Below are 20,077 nucleotides of genomic sequence, written 5' to 3' on the forward strand. Positions count from 1 at the left end.
AAAAAAACCAAAATACTTGTATATACTTATTCTTTATTAAGAAAATGAAAAATCATAAGAAAAGAAAACCATAAGACAAAAAGAAAATGGAATTATTTTAAAAAATTAGAAGAAAGAAAATTTTAATACCGAAGAAAGTAAGAATTAAAAGCAAACAAATTACTTACCAAAAGTAAACACAAAAAAAAAAATTGAAAAAGTGTTATAAATTTTTCAATGTACTTCATAATATGAAAGATTTATATTTTATTTTATAATTAATGAATTTTTAATTGCACCCAAACCCCTGCCCCCTTTCACCTTACAAAATTTTATACTCGAATAATACAAAAATTCTAAATTTTAAGGTTTTCATAATTTATGTTTAACACCTTTATTATCGCGTTTAATACTAAAGAGATACCATAAATCAAATACATGTTATTATTTTTGAATTAGTGATAAACCATAACATTATTATCTTTATTTTTAGTAAGACGAAGTATTGTAATAATATTTACAGTTATTTTAAAAGTTAATTCTAAATTAAAAGCCTTAAAGTAGGCTGATGGTTATCAAAAACGAATTTTGATAAGCGACTCAAATATATAGCTTTTCATATACCGGAAACAATAATTAAGGTTACAATACGGAAACGAAGCGTATAGGGAAATGAATAAATTTGAAAGGCTAGTGCATATTTTTTTAATTTGTTGAATTATTATGAGAGTTATTAATGCAATTGCCATAAATCTTCAATAACTTAATTTAATCATATAGGTTTTGAAATATAATACAAACTATTTTAAAAACAAGGGTTCTACTCCTTATTTTAAAAAAGAAATCTATTGAAGAGAATATCTTATTCTTCTTTTAAAGAATAATGATTAATGTGTCATAAAATTAATTTTATTATTTAAGTTTCTAATTACATTTTTGATTAACATACACGGATGATGAAAATATCCAACAATTAATATCGTTTTTAGGTACCGAAAATTTACAATTTTAAATAAAATGATTCAAAGCGATTAATAGCTTTGAGCATAGTCTCAATGGACTAAAGTAAAGTATAAGGAAAAGTATAAGGAAATTCTAAGGTCTTACTACTTATATCAAGTTTTGCGAAATAGAAGAGTCTTTGTGCGAGGGATTACTGCATACATTAGCATAATTAGCTTACATATAACTGGATACATTTTGTTTTTCTTATGTTTTCTTTTTCGAGAACTGGGTCCGTCGGTTTAAACACATAAAGAAAAAGCCAAAAATAACCCAAGCTGATTTATAATAATAAAGTCTTAATTTTGTTTTCATTTATTTTAGGAATCAAGATTTAATTTACCATGTATAATTTAAAATTCAAATTTTTACCCTAATTTATTTTCAAACTGAATTACTTAGTATATTTTAAGAAATTACCAAAATTCAAATTGTAATTATATTTTAAGGAACTTTTAATTAAAATTAGGGGTACCAATTCATTAAAATATTAGTTATCATGAAATCTTAACTTATTAGATAGTTATTTTTAAATTAATAAACTTTTATTACGAATAAAAGTTTATTAATTTAAAGGTATATAAATTGTCGTACGTAATGCCTGAAATTGATTCAGTCGTTCGAACCAATCTTTGCCTAAATAACTGTTTACGGTCCAGATTGAAAGGAAATTTAATGTAACCTTCGTAACGTATATATACTTACAAAGAATGTAAATTAATGTAAGCCTGGTTTATAAAATTTACGTTTTTAATTTCGTTATGATATTGGAATTTTTTCAGTGATAGTTGGTTTGATTGGTTAACATGGGTATGCTATGACCCCAATTAGCATCGTACCTTGTAATATTACGGTTATTAAAAACATTATAACTATGAAAGCCTTATATAAAATGATACTGGAATGTAAATTACGATTTATATCAAAGCTGACGCTTAAATGCATTTGATTGAATTTTTAATCAAATTATAATAAATTTATTATAGACAAACTCAGATTGCATTGTTAAATGTTTCTGTATAACAATTTACCATATTAAATTATATTTTGATGATGAAATTTAAAATAATGAAATTATGTGAATTGGGCAAGACGAATTATATGTGTACGTATATGTAAATATTTTGTAATAAGATTTGATATTTAATAAAATCTATTTATACATACATACATATACATATTTTTATTTATATAAAATTTATTTATTGTATGGTGCATTTTTAGCGGTATAATAATAATTCACGTTACATAAAAATTTTATGCTTAAATAAATCCTTAAGTGATTTTTTGTTGTCTTTTGTTTGAAATTTTTTTTCTGTGTATTTTCTTTTCTTTCTATATACTAGTATAATAAAAAAACGCGGTGCATTGCAATTGGTATAAAAGAGTAAACAATATGACGATGAAAAGCGGAAATAATAATTTTTTTTTTATTATTTTTCATTTTTTATTTCTTTGTACTTCAATTATTTATATTATAACTATTGGATGGCATAGAATAACTATATATGTACATTGTGTTATACTAAACATAGGTGTATGTACAAGGTATGGCTAAACTCATTGAGTTCAAAATCGATTTAATAAATTGGAATAAAAATTATTATATATGTATGTATGTATGTGTATAACTATAGTAGTTTTTATTTTTAGGTTATAAACAAATGGAAAAATATTATTTTTTCTTTAGCTTCTGTTTACAATTTTGTTTTTGTTGTTATTTACTAAATTATTTATAAGAGAAAGAAAAAAAAAACGTATTAGCTAAATTTTCACCTGTATCGCGTTACCTGTTTAGTATTTATATTTGTTATATTGTATTATTTATTCAGTAGTTTTTCTGTTGACATTCACTTATACCTTAATACATAAGTATGTAAACATATACGTACATTTATATTGTATAAAATTTCATAACATGCACGAATATAATTTATAATATACCGGTAATGTTATAGATTTTTTTATTCGAGTACAAAAGATTAAAGTATTTTCAATATTGTTTGAGTTGAAAGTACTTTGTATAATATTGTTAAAAAGTTCCTGTATAAATATATATATACAAGTATGTATACATATTATATACTTAGAGTGTACTTAGTTGTTTTACAGTTTATTCGTGCATATTTACTTGATTAATACGAAATTAATGAGATATACCGTCTATAGTTATTTAAATATTTTTAAGCCCAATTAAGGGTATTTTAAAGGAATTTTTTTAAAATAATTAGTATTAGAGTACCTACATATATACTTATACTAAAATGCTTTATTTGTTGATTTCGCTGAGTTTATAAAATTTGTTTTCGAACTCAGTAATCCAACAAATGAAAGAAAAAAATTTCTTGAATAGTATACAAAATTTTAGTGAAATTTGACAAAGTAGTTTCCGTTTATTATAATTTTTTAAGACAGTTTTATAATATTAATTTTGTACACTGGCCATTCGAATTTTTAAGTTGTTTTATAAAAGTTATGGTAGACAGAATATTATGCCCGCAGTTTTTAGAATGTTTGATTTGTTTGTTTAATTTACACTCTAATGTATATTTATCACTTAAGAGCTTATGAAATTCGAAGCGAATCTAAAATTTTTAACTAATTATACGAACGACTTGAAGTTAAAAACAAATCCACGGTCTCGAATCAGTTTGAATTAACAGAAATTGTAGAAGGAATAAAGAGTTGTAAATTCAGTATTCCGTTCAATAAATATTTTTTTAGTGGCAAAAAAATAACAATGTTATTATCTTTGAAATTATTTATTGGTTTTAATTAGTATACAGAATTAAAGCTATAATCAATCTTTAATCACATACTCTAACAGTTTTTTTGGCTTTACTATTCGTATTGAAACCGTAGAACTATCCTATCAACTCATAACAAGCTGAATTGTGCTTTAATACTGTAAATTTGAACTCAGTTGAGTTCAAATTTACAGTATTAAAGTTCTTAACTCACTTGAGTTAAGAAATAAATGCGTATTAGGTAATGTGGCCAATTTTGTTCTGATTTTAATATTAAACATTTCATATTTGTACTTCTGTATTTTAAAAACTTATGCAGATTGAAAAAGTAAAAATTGCTTAATATGCAACATTTAAAGTATTTTTTTCTTTGTATTAAACTACAACCTAAAATGTACAAACTTTTTAATAATAATGTATGTAATTAACCAATAAGTATAATTAAATTATTAAAATTCAAAAAACAAAATAATAGAAAATCATATGATACTAATGATATTTTTCGTTCAAAAATATTTCTCTTATAATTTTAAATATATTAAATATAAAGTTCACGGACAACCTTGTCTGTTCCTCGAATAAACGTTTATAAATGACATCTGTTTTCTTCATGTAGAGCACGTAAAAAAATTTTCATGTTAAAAATTTTTCATTCAATTAATTATTGAAGCGATAAATGATTTTACAAGACGCAAAAAAATTTTAGAATTTTCCTAATAATTCATTATTTGACAATGATTGTCATGTAAAAACGTATGTAAGTTAAGTGTAAGTACATAATCATGTTAATAAGTTTTACACGCATATCTTAGAATGTTAAGGGGAATTTAGTTTACGATGAAAAATTGCTTATAAAAAATATATTGAAAGAAGATTGAAAACCATAAACGTGATTATTGGCGGAAAACCATAAAGAATTTTCACTGAGTTTTTCTCTATTTATACAGAATTTTCATTGTATGCCATAAGAATTAAGTTAAATAGGGTATATATAGTGAATATATCAGACAAAAATAGAATTACATTAGTTAATGTTATGTGACTTACTGTTTTAAATATTTTTATATGTGATTCAAGAGTAATAAGTGATTTCTATTTATGATTGGCAAGTAAGTATATAGTTTCATAATGGCTATCAGTCTGATAATATCACCTTTTGTTATCCTTTAGCTTTTATTGGCCTTAAGTTTGGTAGGCAGTAAATATAAGTATCTGCACTGATCTAATCTAAACAATATATTTATTTGATGACAAATTCATCACCTAATTCAGATTTTAATTTGATATCACTTAATTCTTATATTTGCTTTCGCTTTAACAATTCTAAAAATAACTCCTTTACTATTTTCAGTACAATAAAACCATCGCTAAAGTTCATCAGGGCTACAAAATAATCATCAGGGTATAAAAATAATGGGGTTTAAATAAATGGTGCCTTTTACGATTTTTTTTTTTTGTTTAATATCCAAAATTTGTTTAAAAATTTAAAACATTTAAATTAAAATAACAGTTCGCGGGGCTCCAAACCCCTTTGATATTCGACAAAATATGGTTTTAAAAGAAAGCGATAACTGAAGTTGACAATATGAACACAATAATTTTCCGATATCGTGTGATGTCCGATAGAAATAATATTATAAAGAGTGAATACGTCCGACGGAAACAATGTTATCAATTATAATAGGAAGTGAATTAAGAAGATTTCAACAAGAGTTGAAAATCAATTGTTGGTCGATTAGAAGCAACGTAGTCGTACTGAGATTGAGTACTCTCTAATGTTTTAAAAAAATTCTTTTATTGTTTTCCCTTATCCCATGAACAAATGATCAACGGAATTATTTTCTTCCTACACATTTCAATATAAAATTTGTAGAATAATTTAATTATGTACTTATATATATATATTTTTTCTGCATTACTTACTTTCCTCTTGCATATTTTAATAAATTTAGAAATTGAAATTATTTTGTAAATTTTGCAAAAGCATTACAAACTGCAATATAATAAAATTTTAAACTACTTATAGTTATAAGAATAAATATGCAAGAGACTCATATGGATTTATCTTAAATTCTTGGAACACTCGGAAAGAATTAATTAAAATTTATGTTGAATAAATTTTATGTTATTTAAATTGTTTTCTTTTATTTTTATGAATTTTTTTTATTTATTTTTAAAATTTAAATTTTTTTTTTAAGTATATATTGTAGTTTTTATTACGTAAATACAACATGTTAAAATCAAATATATTTTAGTATGTGTATGATATGGATTATGTATATCGGTATTTCCTAAAGAGTGGTTCACCAATTATCATTTATCAGAATTGCTTTACCATTTTATATTTTGTTGGGCCATGATGAATTCATACTTTTGAAAATATAATTTATAGCTTTGTAAGTACATGTAATTGTAAATTTTACCTATTTTCTAAATTTAGAAAATTTATTCAATATTTATTTTGGAATGAATAATTTTTCTATTTTAATTTGTTAATTTTGATTATCATTTCTACTAATATTATACTTAACCGAAGATTAGATTGGGCAGGAAGATGAGGAATCAAAAACTCTGCATAGACTAGGGGTGGGTTCATGGCGATAGCATGACAAAGTGGGTTCATTCTGACATGGAAAAGTGCATATACTTATATTGAAAGAATCATGCAAAATATATTTGAACTGATTGTGGTGTATCGTCTGTGGTAACTATTTGTATGAGAGTTTGAGGTTTATGATTTAGTTGCAGGTTCTATCTGGGCACTCTTTCGTTCACTTTTCGTATTTTAAATTCAAAATCTTCTTAACCATTTTTTAATAAGAATTTAATTTAAATTTTCGAAATTTTTAAGGGAAAAATTGGGTCGCGGTTACAGATCTCTGGGAATTCATGTTATCCATTCATACATCCAAATAAATGCTTATACATACATATATACATACATTATGTTGAGAATAAAATCTTTATACATTGTGGCAAATTTTATTTATAGAATATTTTTTGATATTATTGTTATGCTGTTTTGTTTCCGATGGTTTTTTGTTTTGTATAATTTTGGATTTTTCAAGTGCAGATATTTGAACAGCTTTTATTTACTCGTAAAAGAACTATTTTGTTCTAAAAAACAAATAACTACAAATTTTTAATTTTATGATAAAAGAATAAGAGCAGCGCAAAAAATGAAAAAAAAAACAGCATCTACATAAATAATTTCGAAATTATGTTTTTTTTTTAAATTTTATGTTATATGTACTCTTATATCCCAGATAGACAGGGGATTGGTGTTTGTAATAAATTAAAAATAAAAATTTTAGATTGCAGGTGAATTTTGAATATTGAAAAATATAAAAAAAAATCATGTAAAATGTGTACTCATTTTATTAGATTTTTTGTGGAATACCTGCTGTTTGAAGAATAGACAAAATTTTAAAAAAACATTTTTACAATCTCAAAGTTTCTAATGAATTTTACAGTTGGAAATACTATTTTATAAGATGATTAAGTATGAATACGAAAAAATGTATCACAAAAATGGAAAATATTAATTAAATTTCTGCTTTTTATTTAAAATTACTCAAACTCGATTTTACATCTTAAATTTCTATAAATGCACGTTCATTTAGAAAATTTTAAGCAATTCGAGTTTTTAAAATTATACGGAAATAATCTCATTTCATTTATAGAATTTCTTAAAGTTCACACTATGCTTATGCTAACTTAAATAAAATAACGAATTCCGGGATTTCATATGAAAAAAAATCTTTGCTATCAAAATATCAAGTATAGAAAATTACTTGAGATTTCCCAGCGATGCATAAGATCTTTGAGCTTACTTTGCACTCTTAACATATGTGCCAACCATAACTTGTTAAACACTTTATTCATTTAAAACGTGCTGTATAACAATTAATGCTATTATATGTGACTCAATTGGTAATTTTAAACATAAAAACTTGCTGGGAAGTCTTTTTTCCAACGTATCTAATATTTGCTGGTTATTCAGTTCGCCATCTACTCAATTCGGTTCTGTCTCCAATTTATTCATATATTTTTTTTTATTTTAATATTTTATATAAAATTATTATTTGAATTAAAATTTATAAAAAATTTTTATATAAAATAAATTTTTCACTTCATCATATTGTAAATGTGCTTCTACAGTACAATTTTGTCTCTTCCTGTTGTGTGGAACGAATGGCTCAGTGGTGACTTGATTTTATTTTTAACCACTATACGTAGTTGTCGAAGTTTTATTTTGTTTTTGCCATGAATTATTTATTTATGCAAAGTTTGTATTAAATTTTAGCAACTCAGTGGTTATTAACCACTATATAAAAATCATGTGTTTCATAATAAACTTTTGAAAAATTCTATTGTTTTATTTTATGATTTTATGACTTTATCCATTGCGCTATTATTACTTATAATTATATAAGTAAGTAATTATATTGTATAAGTTTATAATAAAAATGGTTAACAGAATTATGATCTCCAACGCATTCAAATGAAATTTTTAGCATCTGTTCGTTTTTCTGCTGCAGATAGTATACAATAGAAGATGTTGGAAGAATTAATTCGAAAATAATAAAAAATTCTAAAAATTTTACGTCATTTTAATAAGAACATAATTGGTTTCAGAGTTATAAAAAAATAAAGTGCTTTTTAGAAAGATCTGTTACTAAACATTCTAATCTTAAGGATGTTCTTTTTAGCACTGATGAAATTTTAGCAGGTTTTAGACATTAACAAGTAGTTAATTTTGTTAAAATAAAATTTTTTTCCACCTCAAGTCCGTCTCAAGTTATCGCCTGTTGAAATTTGTAAAATTTGAATTTTTGGCACCTTATATATTTGCGAAACCGCAAGTTTTTTACAATTTCTAAAGCAAAAAGCTAACAGTAAATTCCATGACATTAAAAAATATAATTGTTTTTCTTAACTCACTCAATTAACCATTAAAATCGAGCATTATGTTAACCCCACTTTATATTAATTTTTGCTTCATTTCAAAGACTGCAAAAATCGTTCATCCTAAATATATGCAATCCTAGAAATAGTTTCGTATATGAATGAAAATAATTTTAATAGTGTAGTAAGTATTCATAGATTGTTTTCAAAAGCAGTATTTTCACTTGTTGAATGGAAAAGTGTTACAATACAAACCATTGGTTTGGCCCAACTTTATTTAATTGTTACTTTGTCTCGATCCATTCTGCCATTCAGCTTTGCGACTATACCATATAGAACTTCCGAATTTAGTTACTATTATGTGTAACAATAAATACTTTAAAGCTAATTTAAGATAATTCAGTCTCTCATAGGGTTCACATTCTAATAGTACAAAATGTTTAATATAAAATTTTTAAAAAAAGTTGAAATAAAATTCTCTTGAATTAATCGGCTTTCATGTTAGACTAAACGACTTAGGTTATCAATTAGTACTGCTATAAGTAGACCTCATATCAACTATTTTGCAATATAATATTGGACTCTGTTATACTTTATACAATAATTTACAATATTCGTAAAACAAATTCAAATTAAAAAGTTTAATATTTTTTCTTTTGTAAAATTTCAAAAAAAATTTCTACTTGAATTATTTCAATAATTTTATGATTTTCCCCATTTTAAATATTTCGTGATTCATTGTAATGAGGAAAACGTTTATTGAATCGAAAGTATAGAATCGATTATTATAAATTGTACCATAAATTATACTTATTATTTATTACAAAGTTTCTTTTAATTAAATATTTGATTTATTCCATTTTTATTTTGATTACAAAATATGAAAATGAGTAGCATACCACTGCTAATTAATTTAATTTCATAATTTGCAATATTTTAAGAAAAATTAACTATAATTAATATAGCATAAATTTCAAAATTGAATACACTAATACAAAAATTTATTAAATTAAAAATATTTCTAAAAAAAAAATAGTTAAAATGTTGGCATGAAAATGCAAAAACGTGGAAGTTGAACAAACAATTTTTTTTCTTTTCGATTATATTGAACTTTTTTAATCATTAATCTAATCTAATTTGATTAAATAATCAAACACGATTAATTTTAATTTGATTGATTAATTTAAAAGAGCAAAAAAAATTCAAGTGTTTTCTAGAAAAGCTAAATACGATTTTAAATATGGTTAAAAGCGAATTAATTGGTATTCATGCATAAGAATATAATGAAGAAGATGGGTAGGGTTGCATAATCTTAAGATGATTTTCAGTAAGAAAATTTTAATATTATACTTATTCAGTCCGAAACTCAGATTCACAATTCTACATATACATAGTTAGAAAATTGAATTTAATATTTATCAAGGTCACAAATTGAAATGAATTTGTCAGGGTCACTTCATGAATTATTTTTTAAATCAATATGTAATTACAATAATTAATCTAGATTAATTCGATTATACTTTGTACTTCTTTGTATATAAATTTAATAGAAAATTTTAATTCAAGATGTTATACAATTTTAAACAGTGAAAATTTTATGGTATTTTTGTTAAATAAATGTCATAAATAAAATAGGTTTGATTGGCAACATTTTTATTAATTAAAATTTTTTATAATTTTCCATGGTGTTTTTTTTTTGAATTATTGAACTAAATATAATCTAATTTAATGTTTCCATAAAGCGGCAAATAATTTCAGGGATAATTCTTTGACCAAATTCCGATAGATGTTTCAGATTCACCCGTTTTCGAACTAGAGACTGTTACAAAAAAGGTACAAATTGCTGTGTATAAAAAAAATGCTTATAACTCCAAAACCATGTGACATTGAGTAACCATCGGGGTTTGGTTTCACAGACGATTGATTCCTCTTTGTTTCTGGTTCTGGAATCTATTTGCTTTAAGCTATAGTTTTCGAGATAAAACTAGTTAAAATCAGAATTTTTGTTATTTTCTTTTTTGAATTTATTTGAATTTTTAAAAATTCGAAATTTCTCGAAAATTTGTGTTATTATTTTTTGTTTTAAATTTTTCGAGATCTAAAAGTTAACCTATATAACATGGTTTTTGCAATAAAATGTGTTAAATGTAATTAAAAAACTTGTCGACAATACATATTTCATAAATTTTTAACAGGCTGTACCTCGAAAACGAGGATATATGCAGCTTTCTAATTATTTAATTTTTTGCTGGAAATTCATCAAAGAATCGTCTCTAAAATAATTTGCCACTTTATGCAATACACTCTGTATATGAGCTTATAGATAATAAATTGAGTGATAAAGTACTCTACCCGCTAGTGTAAGTACACGTTCACCAATTTTATTACACACATTGATAAAATATTATTATCAATAATTTGTGATTAAATAATTTTGATAATTTTAAAAAAGAAGAACGTGGCAGTGAGTGAAGATGATAACATTCATTCTTATTATTGGTCTTTTTTTTTGTAAATTTTTTGCTATTTTTTTAATTGACATAGGTGTACACCTGTTTGTTTGCATTATAGTAACCTGTTTAGTTAATTAAAATTTTTATAATTTTTTATTGCGTATAATTTTTTTCTTTCTTGTATTCTTTAACGATAAATTTTGCTTTGGCATTAATATTTCCATAAATTAAAATCATTCATCCAAACTGAATTTTTCAAAAATGAATTCTATGTAATTTAAAAACATTATTTTAATTAATTAGTGTACCTATGACTCTGCTTGCGATCATGGATTAATTAAGCCTTTTGTTCTACTTTTGTTGTCTTTTGTTCTATTGCTAAGTCTAATATTCTTCTATGATTTACAAGAATTGTGCAAAATTTTTGTATTCCACGTCTAAATAATTTTATTTATTTTTTTTTTACAACAACCCTACATACTTAAAGTTAAAACACATTACAAAATGTTTAAACAGTTGGAATAGAAATTCTGAAATATTCGACTGATTTTTCGATTTAAAAATTCAAATCGTTGGATTTACATATTTTTATTTATTCAATAAATTGTAGAACTAAATGAATTTTTGAAATTCTTTTAAATGTCTATATGCAAGTGAATATAGAATATTTTATGAATTTTTAATATCGTATGATAATTTACGATTTAAGGTAAACGCTAAAATATTATGTGCACAATACTAAAATTTTTAAATTGAAACTTTTATTTCTCATTTTCTAAGTATTTATAATTAACACCTTTAATTATTATTTTGTTGTTAATTAATAGTAACAGTATTAATAGATTTGTTGAGCAACAAATTAAAATTTTAAGTGCATTTTATATTAATGTTGATTTAATTATAGTTGAAGAAAACAAGAAATATCAAAAGATATTTTCCTAAAATTAAATCTCTATAAAACAAAGGAATGTTTCTTTAATCTTGTTTTAATTTTTAGTCACGATTTTAATATGACAAATTTGTGGTGCATTAACATAACTTAACTGCTTATAAAATCATGATCTTGACTTAAATTAAGTGTGCTATTGAGAGTAATTACATTGTTGTTTTAGCCATTTTGTAACTTATTACTTGTATTACAATTTGCCTCCAAATTCATTCACTCAAATTATAAATTCTCTTGAAAGTTATGATAATTTTATAGTAAAATATTATTTAAAAGAGTTTTTTTCTAACAGAATCTAATAATTTATTTAGTTAAATTACCTTTTATCTATTTATTTTTAATGTTTACCCTTACCTTACCAGCTGTAGATAAAATTGCGTTTCCATTATTTCTTATCTTTTAATTCATTTTGAATTAAATATAATTTTTTACCTTAATTCAATATTTGAGCGATAACAAATTTTTTTTTTGTAAATGAACTTGCATTATATTGATTAAAAGTTATAAAATTAAAAAAGTTCAATGTCACCGTTAAAATGTGTTCACATTTACGTTGACGGTCATTGATCGTCATTGATTTTCAGAAGCAGTATTATAATAACAACAATTTCCGAACACCAATTAATCCAAAAATCAACAATTTCGAACACCAAAAGAGAAAACAATAATTTAGAGTGGTGTGCTCAAATTTTTTTTTTTGATGATATTATCAAAATATAAGGTGTTTGCGTTAAGTGTTTCGGCGCCACACAAATAATTTCAATTAAAATTACGAGTATATAAAAAATAAAGCAAAAATTATAGTTAAATGTTGGTTATTGAAATAAAAATAAGGTTACTAAAATAATGATAAGTAAACAACAATTGCAAAATAATTGGTTTAAATTAATTTTTCTTTTCAAATTATAAAATAAGAATTGGTGATTGATTTGCATAATGCTAATTATATTGAATTTGAATATGAACCTTAAATTTTGTAACAAAGTATTTTCCTTGAACTTTTCAAGTAAATTTTTTAATTAATAATCTAAGTATGTGTTGTGTTATAGGAGTTAAGTGACGAGATATTTGAGTGTTAGTTGATAATTTTATTGAATTTTTTTATTGCATTTTATAAAACGAAAATGGTAGATATTTGTTTTGGTAATTTTCGTGTCGGAAAATGAAAAGGATTGCCCAATACTAATTTCAAAATTTTATTCTGTTTTTTTTTGAAGCAACATTAAATTGGTTGTTGATGCTGAACTCCATACTGGAAGACCGACCATACATAAGAATGCTCTGAAAACTCCTTTAAATATTAATATTTTATTTTGTTTATTGAACAAAGATTTTCTATTAATAATTGGGTATTTAGTAGTTTTGTTAAAAGATCTAATTTATTGACAGTCGTAGCGATATATTTGACTTAAAAAAGACTTTTTGTTAAGGTAAATTCTCAAGTGGATGATATAATTCTTTTCCCATTCTATACCTGATTTCCATTCGAAGCAAGAGCTCGATTTGGTAAAAAATTTCTCCTTCTGGTGAAAAAAATCGCCTTGGTATTTGAGCAATTAATTTTTATTTTCTACCTTAAAAGGAAACTCCTTATTTATTTTCTAGGTAATTTATTGTTTCAGTGGAGTTTTCAGAAGCTGTCAATAAAACCGCATTTGCATTGAGTCCAAATCTACAGTTCTGTAGTTAAGCCATGTCAGCTACAAAAATATTATAAACTATTAGAGATAGCGTAGAACTCTGTGGTATTCCCAATTTTAATTTAGTGAAACATATTTTAGATTAAGCTTATCTAGTTTGGGTAATATAAGCAATTTTATTTCTCTTTAATCGGAAAAATAATAATGCAGAGATCTCAATTAATAATGCATATTAACTATAGGTAAAAATAAAGAGAATTCAATTATTTTTAAATATCGGATTTAAAATAAGTAATTTTTTTAATAATTTCTATTACTGATCGCGTGCTCAAAATTAATGTTTATTCAATTTTGCATACAGTTTGTATAATTTGAGTTAATTTTAGTCAAAAACTTTTTTGTTAAATACAAAAAAACAATTTTATTTATATGCAAATTTTGAAAAAGCTATCATTTTACGTAACTAAATTGCTATTAAAAATTCAGCAAGTTTGACGTGAAACCTTTATTTATGTAAGAAAATTATACAAAAGTCTACAATAGAATTGATAATTTTTTCTCATTTTTATTTTAACTAATGAAAGTCTTACTAATATTAAAATAATTTTTGCATATTTTATAACATTTTAACACCCAAAATGTCATTTGAAATTTTCTCATAATTAATATTATGAATGCTTAAAAATTAATTTGTAGTTAAAATAAATAAAGGAAAGCTTTTTCATTTTAAATGTATTCAATTTGAATTTCACTTTGTTGCCCTATAACATTGTTACTTTGGTTAAGTTACTTTATATTCTGTGTCTTCGTTTATAACTTTTGCGGTAACTTTATAAATATGTTCTAAAATGATAGTGAAAAATGGTTAAGGTTTATAGAGGGATAAAAATTTTCTTTAACAGAAAAAACGTTTATATTTACAAAACTACAAGCTTTTCAAATTTCTATAAAAGCGAAAAAGTAACAGTAAATGCCATGCCATAACAAAACATAATTATTTTTTTTAATTGACTAACATAATCGTATACAATTCGACCAATTTGTTTCTCTTAAGTTTTGCCTTGTCTCATCCTGAATATATGCAATCTTTTGAAATACTGGTATATGAACAAAAGTAATTTAAGTAATGTAGTAGAATAGTAGACTGTTATTAAAAGTAGTGTTTTCACTTGTTCAAAGGAAAAGTACTTCTTTACAAACCATTACTTTTATTAACTTTATTTGAGTGAATTTTTCGAAGATATTGCATCTTTTTTGGTATTAAATCCTGATTGATTTTTTAAAAATTTCACAGGAACTCGAATACTAGTGGCATGTGTTCTTATCTTAAAGTTAGTTGTGACAACTACGGTACATTACTTCATATTTCATTATTGCATGATTTTTTTCTCAGCCTCAATGCTAGTCAAATTAAAACGCAATGTCAATGTCAAATATTAGCAAAATTTTAATTAGTTTTAAAATAAAAGAATATGAGGATATTAAATTAAAAAAAAACTAGAAAAAAAAGTAAATAAAAGTTTTGTTGAATTTCAAAAGAAAACGAAAAAAATTTTTTCTCTCAAAATAACATTAAAATTCATTAGGGATTCAAAAAATATTAAAAAAGAAAGACAATTTTTTCATTTATAATTTAAACAAAAAAGCTTTCAACGTATAATTTTGAATTTGTGGCTGATAATTATTTTTTATTTTAGTGTTTTAGTAATTTAATTAGTAAATTAACAACTGGTTGCACAGGGTGTGTGTATTTATTATTTAATCCGACTAAAGTAGCTATTACTGTACCTATTGAAGAGAAGATTAGAAAATTTTTCATAATTTTGAAAATAATACAAAACTTACAATTTGCTAAACTAAATTGAACATCGAAGGAAATAGTCAAAAATGTATATTTAAACATTTTTGACTATGCTTTCAAGTAAAAGTCACTTGATAACAGAATTATCGAGTTATTAAAAATAGGAATGACTTTAGGAAGTGGATAAAGCTGGCTGAAAGTGCATTATTAACAGGCAGGATATGCACAGTGATGCATTAATAACAGCTTTATAGTACACAATCGCTTAGACTAGAGCAATCGTTCTCAACTATGTTAAGGTGGCGGCATTTGGTAATTTCATTTTAAAGAATTGCGGCACCCATTTAACATTTTATATAAAATGACGATGCATGGCGTATTTCAAATGGCGCCATTTTATTGAGAGGCTTATAATGCCCCAGTTGAGAAATACCGGTGTTAGTGGGAGTAATTAAAGAGAAAAAATACTAATTTTTAGCTACTAAACTTAATCTTAAAACCATTTCTGAAGGGTATTGTGTATAAGGGTATTTGCTAAAAACTGAGTTTCAATATATAGCTACAGTTTCATCGAAACAAATGCAGAGGTTTCAAACACCAAAAATTATAAATTATAGAAATGATTATAAAAGAGGGCTTGAAAATGTGCTAATAGGGCTATATTTTGTAATTTTTGTACTTTTGGAAAATTAAGCAATCTTGTTCCACGTGATGGGCTTATACAATTAATAAATACTCTAATTAATATTCTAAAATTAAAAAATTTTGTTAAATTTTATTGCTTTTTCTTCGATTTTCTTAAGTATGTATACTAATTTATTTTACTTATAAAAATAAAAAAAAAATAGTTTTTGTTATACGAAGTGTTATACCGTTTTACATAATTTTCTTTTTTATTATTTACACAGCTTGACGCCAACTTTTTGTATCACCTACACTTAATTTCCTAATATCGTGAATTGCTCGTATTATATATTGTTCATGATTTGTGAGCTTAAATATATTTTGTCGTATGAATATATTAAAAATGCAACTATAATATAATAACGAAAGTAGTAAAATAAAAATTTAATATGTTTAATATATAAATAAAAATTTTGAAATTTAAATTTTTCACAAATTCATAAAATCGTATTATGTAGAAACAAAACGTGGCTTTATATAAAATTCTCTAATTTGTATGCATCGATACATAGTACGAATAGGTTATTTAAAATTTATCAATTCAAATGTTGAAAAATTACAAATAAATAAAAAAAAATTTTGATTTTATCGATTTGACAGCATTAAAGAAACATTTGGTTTAGTTTATGGTATAAAAAACAAATTTATGATATGGTCATAAATTCGGTTTTTACAAAATCATATTGATCACCCGCACTACTTAAGTAGTTGATATTTACAGTTTTAGAGCGGTATGTGTTGATAATATACAAGAATCTACATCATGGTTTGAAAATTTTTTAGCTCTTTTGTGAGGGAATCTTGGTTAAAATAATACATTTTTTTGACCTGCAATGCGGCTGGTATTAGGGGTTTGTAAACTAAACCATTTATTATTCTTTTGAGTCCCATCTATTGCTATAATACTTCTATAGTATTGCCCTTGTTCGGACATTGTCGCTCTACTTCATTATAAAATGCATTTTCTTATCTGATTCTATTTCAATTCTGCGGATTCTTTTATATGATTTCTGTCTGTGTAGAGTGCTTTAATCTCCTCTTCGTACATTACAGTTAGTACATACATAATGTATTTCCTTACAAAATGTCACTTACTTTCATTCTCTAAAATAATTCTCTAACAGAGTTGCAGATGTTACCGCTGCTTCCGAATCTCTCTTTTCTACTTGTTTTATGTTGCACTCAAACAGTTTCTTAACATAACCTACAATTCAATTTGTAGAGAAAACAATTACATTATGTCAAATGAGACATTTGGTGTGACGCAATGGTACATTTCTTATATACTTAATTTAATATTAAAACTATAACATGTAATATTGAATTACAAAATTATATTGTAAATCAATTATTTTGGATTCCATATGCCATTTAATAAAAAAAAGAACCTAATTTTATTTTTAAAGGAATTTTTTATTAGTCCTTGAATTGGACATAAATTTCAATAATTTTCTTTATTAAAAAAATATCGTAAATGCACCATTGTGGCATGATTATTTGTTTACATTCACAAATACAATTACATAATATCCTTCCCAACATATACGAAATGAGAGCACATATGAAATGAACAAGTGTTCGGATTTACTAAAGATATTGAAATCCTTGTACTCTCTTTTTACATACACATACATATACATATGTGCATGTATGTATGCGTGATATTGAAATAAATATTCAAAACAAGTTTTATTTTATTTATTTAGTTTTTTCCTTCATAATTACAATTTTACAAAAATAAAAAAATTCAAAATGTTTGATGGAGGGGTTGATTATTATACTGTTTGTTGTTATACAGAATTGAAATCAACCGCAAATAACAGTTATCATAAAAAATGCAAAAGAATAATGATGAAATAACGAAGCAACATACAACTGGCACCAAAAAAACAAAAATAAGGAAAAACCAAATTAAGGCAAAAAAAAAATGTTCAAACAGGGAAAAATTTTATAATATTTGGCAATTGTAGAGTTTTTTTTTATTGTGAAAGAGGAACCTAACAACGTTATTTTCATTGTTTGTTTTTATAATTTTTGTTCATGTTCTCATTTTGTCATTCAGTGTTTTCATTTGAAGAGAAAAAAATTAAAAAAAAAAACAGTACCCAAGGTAACAATCATTAATAACAGTAACTTGGAATTTTTTTTCTTTCTTATGTTTACATAGTTGGTTGCATACCCTATGATTCATGTGTAATTTTTTGTACATATGTACATGTGTTTGTTTATGTTTGGTTATTCATGTATTTATTCTAACAATTTTATTTTTTCTGTTTTCATATGAAAAGTTCTCTAGTATTAAGACAACGACTTGAAAATAGTGTACACAATACAATTATCTTTTACCTTAACGAACCAACTCTGTTACTATTGTATGGTCAACACAAAAAAACTTATAGAATGAACAGTAGTATGTAGTTAAATTGTAGATTCATAAAAAATATTCGGGTTACTTATACAAACAATAAAATTCCGTTTTCCACTTGGATTTTTTAATAAATTATGAATTTATTGCGTGTCAGAATATCAGCAGCGATGGAAAATTTTATTTTTCCAGAGTTCCACTATTTTCTTATGTATGTACTCGTACTTATAGTTTTGTTGATAATACTAACTAGATATATATGTATATGCTGCTGATGTTAGTTAAATAATTATCATGTAATTGTAAAATCTATTTTTGTGCATAATGTTATACTTTGCTTTTAGGGTAACATCTGTAATTATGTTGCACCTCGACGTTGCATCGAGTGAATACGAAACTTACGTATGGTTATGACCAAAAATTTGTTTCCCTCCAAACATATTGTGCCCTGTATTATGAAGCCATTTAAGTTTTTTTATGTATTTTTCTGTGTTACGCTTCTATGTCATTCACCTCTAACCTCTTAATCATGTCGACAATGGTAATGTGCATTTATCTCATATGAATAAAATTTTTGTTGAGGTCTGTTGAATTGAAAAATTGTGTTTCCTGGAAATTTTGTTTGGACTTAAAATTTTTGGGTAAAAAATGAACATTTTTATATGCTCTTATCAACAATTTTGAACTCAAGTGTGTAACGCCGATAAAATTTGTAAATAATATAAAGAATTCAGGCTCAAATTGGTACTCAGACTCCATACGTAAATTCAAAAATGTTGTAAAATTTTAAAATTTTCTCAAAAATTTCCGAATTTAATTAAATTTAAGAAATCGAGTTCGGCAACTTAAGCAGTTTTTTCTTGAAATCGCATTGTTATTCTATTGAATCATTTTATCAAAAATCAAACCCTCATCTTCATGGATATACTTATATGTTAGTGATAAACCTATGTCTATTAATATTTAATTATAAAATAAATTTAAGTTTACTATAAAAACAAAGCATATACAATGCAAACATTGGTAACACAACTTTAGAATTAAAAAATAGTAGCATTAAAAATATTCCATTAGCATGGATAAAGTGTGTTGAAATGCTAACTATAACTGGTATTACTAACATTAAAATTTAAATCCCTCGATTATTTTATTTTTTTTTTGTTTATGATTTTTCAAACTTATTATACAATATGATTTCTTTGTTATTAACTGTGCTGTTAACTCGCTATACTTATATATACGATTAATATTTTTATTATAACTCTTATTGTTATTATTATTGTTATTATTATCATTATTATATTTTTGTTATGCATATTGGATGCATGAAAACAATATTATTTAGTAGAGCAATACCAAACTGGTCTTTTTAAAATTAAAAAAAAAATATCAATACAAAAACAATAATGTGTGTACCTATTTAATGTGTGCATGAATATTTTAATAAAGTGGGCTTTAGAGTTGCATTGCATGGTATAACGATGGCATGTATGTAAGTTTAAGAGAAAATATAAAAAATGTTCACTCACAAAATGTATTAAGTTGAATTTTA

The 20,077-nt window shown here is 24.3% G+C and overlaps 1 protein-coding gene across 1 annotated transcript in view; it reads left to right on the plus strand.

Moving 5' to 3' along the window:
- Positions 1 to 20,077, plus strand: part of LOC129606092 (ras-related protein Rab-30) — a 104,219-nt gene that overhangs the window by 1,568 nt on the left and 82,574 nt on the right. The gene's annotated exons all lie outside the window — the stretch shown is intronic.

This window comes from Condylostylus longicornis, unplaced genomic scaffold, assembly GCF_029603195.1.
Source record: "Condylostylus longicornis isolate FDR11 unplaced genomic scaffold, ASM2960319v2 ptg000017l, whole genome shotgun sequence".
In the NCBI taxonomy this organism is placed as follows: Eukaryota; Metazoa; Arthropoda; class Insecta; order Diptera; family Dolichopodidae; genus Condylostylus; species Condylostylus longicornis.